Raw genomic sequence first — 7,878 nt, forward strand, 5'->3', positions numbered from 1 at the left:
TATTCTTCTTTAATTATTATATATCTCTTCTTAGGTATATTTGGACACATCCACCATTGATCCTAAGATTTTTACTCATAACATTGTTCTTTCTCCTAAGGCCAAGCCAATTAAACAAAAGATTCACAAGATAAATCCTAGTATCGTACTTCTCATTAACATTGAAATAGAAAAGCTTTTGGATGGTAATTTCATACATCCTATTGAATATACCCCTTAGATACCAAACATCACAGTTGTTTCCAAAGGTGAGAACAAGATTAGGAAGTGTATTGACTTCCCTGATTTAAATAAGGTCTTGTTGAAGGATGATTTTCCTCTTCCTAATATTGATATGATTGTAGATTTTACTGCAAGACATGCATTGTTATCCTTCATGGATGGATTTTTAGGATATAATCAAATTTTGATCCCTACTCATGATCAATATAAAACTGCCTTCACTACACCTTGGGGGACATTTTGTTGGGTTCTTATGCCTTTTGGGTTAAGAAATGCAAGCATTGTACATATCAACATGATATGATATTAGTCTTCCACGGTTATATTCACAAAATCCTTGAATATTATGTTGATGATATCCTTTTTAAGTCCATACAATGTGGTGAACATGTTCCCACTCTTAGATATTTTTTTGAAAAGATACGTGAGTACAAAATGCTCCTCTTAGATATTTTTTTGAAAAGATACGTGAGTACAAAATGCTCTTAAACCAACAAAAGTGTGTTTTTAGGGTCAATAGTGGAAAACTTATATGGTTTCATCATTTCTAATAGAGGCATTGAGGTTGATACAAATAAAATTGATGTCATCATTAATATGCCTCCCCTATGAAACATCTCACAACTTCATAGCTTACAAGGAAAGATACATGCTATACACAAGTTTATTTTACACCTAGTCGATTGTATAATTCTCTTCACTTCCTTGCTTGTGAAAGTTATCACATTCTCTTAGAATGGAGAATGTAAGCACTCCTTTGAAAAATTTAAAACTTGTTAATCCTCCTATATTTCAACCCTCTCAACCTAATAAATAATTTTTTATTTACATGCCAACTTCCTCAAAGGAATTGAGGATTATTTTGGTTTAGCATGATAATAATGGGAAAGAGTGTCTTGTGTATTACACAATATACCATGATTGAGAAATAATGTCTTACTTTAGTTTCTGCTTATAAAAAATTGAGACATTATCTCCTTGATGTAGACGTTAATGCTTTTGTTAAGTTTGACCCTCTAAAGCATCTTTTCTTAAAAATGGATTTACTAGGACATCTTATCAAATGGATCATGCTCTTAGTAGAGTTTTATTTGAAATTCATTTCTCAAAAATCAATTAAGGGACAAGATTTAACCGATCATTTGGTTGAGGCTCCTTCATCCTCTTCCACATTAAATTTTTTTTCCTCATGAGTTTGTTTTACTTATCAAGATTGATGATACTTGTGAATTATACTTTGATGGATCTATAAGTCAAATAGGGTCTAGTGTAGGTGTTGTTTTGATACCTCCATCCAAGAAACCCATTCCTCTATCCTCTAAGCTCTACTTTTCTTGTAATTATAGTGGAGTATGAAGTCTTAATTGATGGATTGAAAGTGACATAATCCCTTCAAATAAAAAATATCAAGATATTTGGTGATTCACAATTGACTACGCAACAAATCAATAGGGTGTATCAAGCAAAGAAAGATAAATTGACTAGGTATTGTGATCTTGCTATAAGATTGTATGGGAAATTTTCCTCTTCTTATATTTAATTATTACCTCAAAAGGATAATAGATATGTTGATGCTATGGAAAGTGTGATATCTCTTATTTCTTTAGATGATAACATGACAAATTTTCTATTTACTATACAAACCTTATTTGATTCGACTATTTACATGATGATTATATGATGTCTACTACTTTTCTCAACATGTATTTATACCAATGGTACTTACATATCTTTCATTATCTAAGAGATAATTAATTTCCTAAATAAACAACTATGAATTCTAGAAATAGAATTTGAAAACTTGTAGCTCATTTATTATCCTTGCTGAAATTCTTTACAAATATTCTTATGACGACCTTTTGCTTAGATGCCTTGATAAAAATGAGATCCTTGTAGCTTTACAAAAAGATTATGTTTGAGCTTATGGAAGGGGGGGGGGGGGGGGGGGGCAAGGCGGCATTCTCATGGGAAGTCATTAGTTAATAAACTTCTTTGCATGAGATACTATTGGAAAACTATGAAACAATATTATTTCTCTTTTGTCAAAATGTGTCTGTAGTATCAACACCATGACAATTTGACCCATGCTCCTACATATGAGTTATGTTTACAGGTAGGTCCTTGGCCTTTCAGCATATGGGTTTGGATCTTTTTGATAAAATATTTCCTCCTCAAGGATAAACTTATATTCTTACAATGATTGATTATTTTATTAAATGGGTTGAAGTTGGTCCTCTTTGTTCTACTAGGGTTAGCGTTATTTGTGATTTCATTGTTGAAAACAACATCACTTGATTCAATATCCCCATGATGATCATCTCTCATAATGGAATCTCATTCAAGAATAAAGAAGTGAAGAGTTTATTGGATAAATATTGTATTCAATTCTTTTCTATTTGTTAATCCCCTCAATCTAATGGTATGTTGAAGCTTCTAATAAGATTATCAAGAAAATCCTTAGGAAAGTAGTTGACAAGCATACTAGGGATTGGCATATACAACTAACCTATGTTTTATGGGCTTATAGAAAAAGGTGTTTCCATTGTGACATGAACAACATTTTACAATATAGTTTATTTTACAATATAGTTTATGGAGAAAATGGTATTATGCCTTTAGAACTAGAAATTCCTTCCTTATGAGTTTAGTTTAAGGCCATAATTGACAAAGACACTTTCAGGGAACAACGATTATAAGAACTTGAAATACTAGATTAAAAAACACATCAAATCTAAATTAGAACACATTATGGTTTATCATAATTTTTTAAATAAAAGATATAATGGTAAAGTAATTTTGTGTTCCTTTTTGGTTGGAAATGTAGTTCTCTATGAAAATCATAGAAACATGAATGCCCTACCTAGTGAGAAAGGGAGATTTAGTCCTAATTGGCTAGGTCCTTACACTGTCACAAAAGTGTATGGCTCAAGTGCATATAAGATTGCTGATATGAATGGTAGAACTCTTAAATAACCCATTAATATTATGTATTTGTGATGATATTATTCTTAGCTTTTACTTTTTTCTTCTCTTCTCTCTATGTACTTTCACTTTCCTTTTGAGTATTATTTATATTTTCCCAAGTGTAAAATATTATACTTTAAAGTGCTAGTACATGTCTTCTACCACTACTTAATATTTATCATTTTAATATTTATGTTATTAATCATGCAAAAGATTAATCATAAAGACATTAAAAGAGACATTCATATATATCATCTATTTTGGTATACAAGAGGCACTATGTAAAATGCACGCTATGTTGAAATAGTGTTTTACTACATCATTGTTTGTCCATGGGGTAATGAGATCATGACCTCTTAGATCTTTAGCATGATGATGGTGGTCTGTGTAATAAAGATGCATGGGCATGTCTCCTAGATGAGTTATGTTTTGATTGGCCCTATAGCATACTTTTTTGCTTCGTAGCTCTACCTACTCCTCGTTCTCTCTCCTCATTTGCAACTCTAGTGCTATAGGTACAAAGATATCTCTATGTCTCCCTAAATCTCATTGTCTCGCATAAAACACATGTGAGATGGAAGGTATTTTGGATGTTAGGGTCATTTCCCTTAGGAAATCCCTTGCCAAAGATCTCTGCTCCTTTGTACTAGTTCTACGAATGTCACATATGTATATATCATCTATCACATATCATCAAGTTTAACTTATTCATAATTATAAAACATGGATCAAATCCTTCTCTTACCTATATCTCCCTCTTAGAAGTTGATATAGAGCTCTCCTTTGGTACACTTCTTAAGGGATAAATCAACTCAAGAGGTCTCAATAATGGGCCAAAGTACATCAACTAAGGAAATTTTGAACAAGTTCACTTCCTTAACATTTACCTAATAATAGCTATTATATGATTTAATTATAGAAACTATTTGTAAACAAAATATGTTGTGAGATTGTTACTTTGGGTAAAATCATGTACACATCAATTTGGGGGCATTGCATAGCTTCATGATCTCCTAAGCTCCATGGGAATACATCATTGTCTCATGGAGCTCAGACATTGTCCCTCCATACATTGTCCCTCCTCCCTCCATCCTTGTAATATTTACCTATTCAAATATCATTCATGACATCTTTGGGATACTTCTAGGTGTTCCGTCTCCATGTCCCCTTTTCTCCATCCCCCCCTCACCCTTGTCAAATAAAGTAAAGATGATGGAAATTTGAAATTGCTCTTCTAGGTAAATCGTATTAAAATATTCATTGAAAGAAAAAAATCTTGCTTGCAACAATAATGAGATAAATTCAAAACTTTGGCAGGAGTTACATGACAACTACGAATTTGGTGGGAGTAATCAAGGATAACTTTAGTGGCGAATATTTGCCAAATGGTGAATTCCACTCATCGGGAACCTCAAATTTAGCAAATTTTTTTGCACTTTTAGGATGGCCATGTCGCCCACACTTTATAAAAATTGGGTCCCATGCTCAGACCAATAATGATATATAATTATTTTTATTTTGGTGATGACTTCACCAATGGAATCTAATCTTTCCACATGGTAATTTAAATATTTTTGCCTACAATTTCTAAGTTTAATTATCTTATTGGATGGTCATGTTCACCAATATGTGGCAAAAAAAATAAGTTATAATATATGTTTTTGAATTAAAAGTAGCCAAAACTAGGGATTAGCCCTTAAATAGTCAAACTGATCAACTGCCAATAGAAAATTAACAACAAAAGCTACCCCCTACCACTTAGAAAATAAAAACATATAGTTCAAAAACATAACCAAAATAGTATCAACAGGGTTGACATATAAATTGCTTGTATTAAAACTATAAAAGCTACTTAAAAATATAAACAAAGGCATAACAACCTTAAACCCATCCAAGTTTGACAACCAACTGATAAACAACATAAAAAACCTAAAAGAGAATGCCATTAAGGCTTCTTGGCCTCTTTCCTCCCTAGGAGGATGTTTGCCCAATCTTCTGTAAGGAAGTCAAACAGTAATTTGGTGTCCTTTGGAAAATCTCCCTCCATATCTTTGAGTAGGTGAAGTGTGGTGGTAGTTGCATGTGTCACTTTGACAATGAATTTTATCAAAAGACACATCCTTTCTTCCAGTGCATAGATTCTTTGCCACACCTCATCACTGGTCGTCTTCTTGGTATCCATGTTGACCTCTTGCATGTCACTAGGAACTCCATCCACTTGCACCAAAGTGACATCCTACACATTCAGGGGGTTAGCATTATCCTTGGGGGGAACCTTAACAAGGGAGGAAATCATAATGGGGGAGGGCACACTATCCATCGTATTAGGGAATTGGTCCCGGGTTAAATCCACACACCCCAACCCAATGGTAGCTTATAATATATGTTAAGTACATATACTTAACACGTGTCTCTATTCTAGATACTTTACAAGTAAGTTTTTATCCTTTTAATATTTGGATTGAAATAGATTTGATAGTGGAGAACTAACATTATCGTGGGGACTTTCTTTAAAATTTGTTGTCCTTTAACATTTTGGCCCAAAATAGGATTTATACCATTGATTTAGGATCATCTAATGGTTATTAAAAATAGTTACGTTTTTTGATGTGATGTAAAAAATTGATTTTTAGGTATTTGTACTTTTGGTCATGAGTTTCTTCAGTAATTAAAGATTCATTAGGATTTTACTGAATTTTAATACGACAAAAAAAATGCCAATGAAATTAATTTTGTTCCTAGTTTTTTTTTTTTTAAATCGCCAAAAGAGATTAGTTTTTTCTCTAAACAACAAAACTTTTGGTAAGTCAAATGGTAAAGCATCCCAACCAAACATGTCAAGCATAATCATGGGAAGGTTGTAGACTTGAATCTTGACCGTTCCATGGAAAATAACATAGTATAGTCTCCAAATTAATAGTTCTAAGCACAAAAGAGTGTCAAAAAGAGGTTATCTGATACAACCCATCCTCTTGAAATAACATATAATTAGTGCAAAAAATTATATGTCCTAGATTGCTATCCTAGCTCATACAAAGAGTTAAATGATGGAGGAGTTGCCTTCAATAATACTTTCATTTGATAGTAGCCATAAAAGATAATTTTCATTTTACTAAAGCTATAGAGAGGAGTGACCATTCAATTTTCAGGGATTGAAAGAAGAATTAAAAATAAGAGCAGCACATAATTCAATGGCCCAGATAAATATTACTTCTAATATGATTATGCCAAAAACTTAATATGATTAAAGTGTTTTGATCAGCTTAAAACAAAAAATGTTTAGTAAATCATCATTCTAACATATCTATTTGTAACTTTGTGGAAAGAAGATATAAGTTTTGTAGGAAGCTCATGCTACTTAATCAATGTGCATTGCAAATTCGCACAAAAAACATCATTGACTTAACATGAAGTTGAAAGCAAACAAATTAGCCCGCCTTAATTTCTACAACTTTATAAAGCATAAATTACATAGATGTAAGATGTAACGAGCTTCAAGGGTCTTTGATCTTTGTGTCTGTAAAGCAAACTATAAATAGCCCATTCGTAAGGTTTGATTTGGTGGATTCTATATTGTAATAGTTTTTTTTCTTTAATAAAGTCCATGTGTTTATGTTCAAAATCAATTAGTCATAATTCAAATTAATCAAGTATCTCTCATGTTATTTATAAACTTCACATTATTGTCATTAAATATACTTCTTAGTCATGTCACATAAAAATTATTACAAAAGTTTTTAAAAGTTTTTATATTACTTTTATAAAAAATTAATTATATAAGAATTTATTAATAGATCAGCTTTCACATGGCTAGAATTTGTTGCATTTCCCTTGCGCAGTTGCTCGGGTTGAAAATTGGATTGCCATAAATGACACTATCTTGAGAACATAAAAAATGGATTTTGAATGGATCTTCTCGACATTTGTCAGTCTGAAAAAGAACAAAAGCAGTCAAGAAGAAGAATAATGAGAAGACAAAAGTGCCTAAGGATGAACAATCTAGAGCAATGGCAACATCTTCTAATTCTGGGAGTGTGGAGGATTCAATGCGTAGGGTGGTGAATGTGTGCACAACTACATGTGTGATGTGCATTTTACCCTTAGATTTAGATGAACCCAACATTGTCAATCATGGTCTCAATTTATTCGCAACAAATTGCAATCCCATGTCTTATGTTGCTTGTGTTGATAACTATGATATTAATAGTAACAACACCTACAATTCCTCTATTACAAAGCTTAGCCTTTGACATGAGATGAGAGTGCTGAGTAGCAATGGTGTCATTCCAATTGCGGAGTGGAATGATTTGGAATTATGCAGTGAGGGTTTGGATGGAGTGGAAGAGTTTAGTTGGATTCAACACTGCCATTGGAGTGACGTGGACAACTCCGTCAATTTTTCTAAGTTGAAGTGAATGGCCTCTTTGCTTGATGAAATGTGATGCCCCCAAAATGGATTGTACAAGGAGTTCTCAAGACATTAAAAATACACACACAAACACACACACACACACACACACACACACACACACACACACACACACACACACACACACACACACACACACACACACACACACACACACACACACACACACACACACACACACACACACACACACACACACACACACACACACACACACACACAGATGGATATGAATGAATGTTGTATACATCAATTTATTATTT

General features: G+C 32.7%; 1 pseudogene; it reads left to right on the forward strand.

Moving 5' to 3' along the window:
• The window catches only part of LOC149555438 (uncharacterized), a 29,218-nt pseudogene extending 21,590 nt beyond the window's left edge, over window positions 1-7,628 (forward strand).
• The last annotated feature ends 250 nt before the right edge of the window (window positions 7,629-7,878 follow it).

The sequence above is a fragment of the Cupressus sempervirens genome, chromosome 5 (assembly GCF_028749045.1).
Source record: "Cupressus sempervirens isolate cs-2001-9-10 chromosome 5, ASM2874904v1, whole genome shotgun sequence".
NCBI lineage: Eukaryota > Viridiplantae > Streptophyta > Pinopsida > Cupressales > Cupressaceae > Cupressus > Cupressus sempervirens.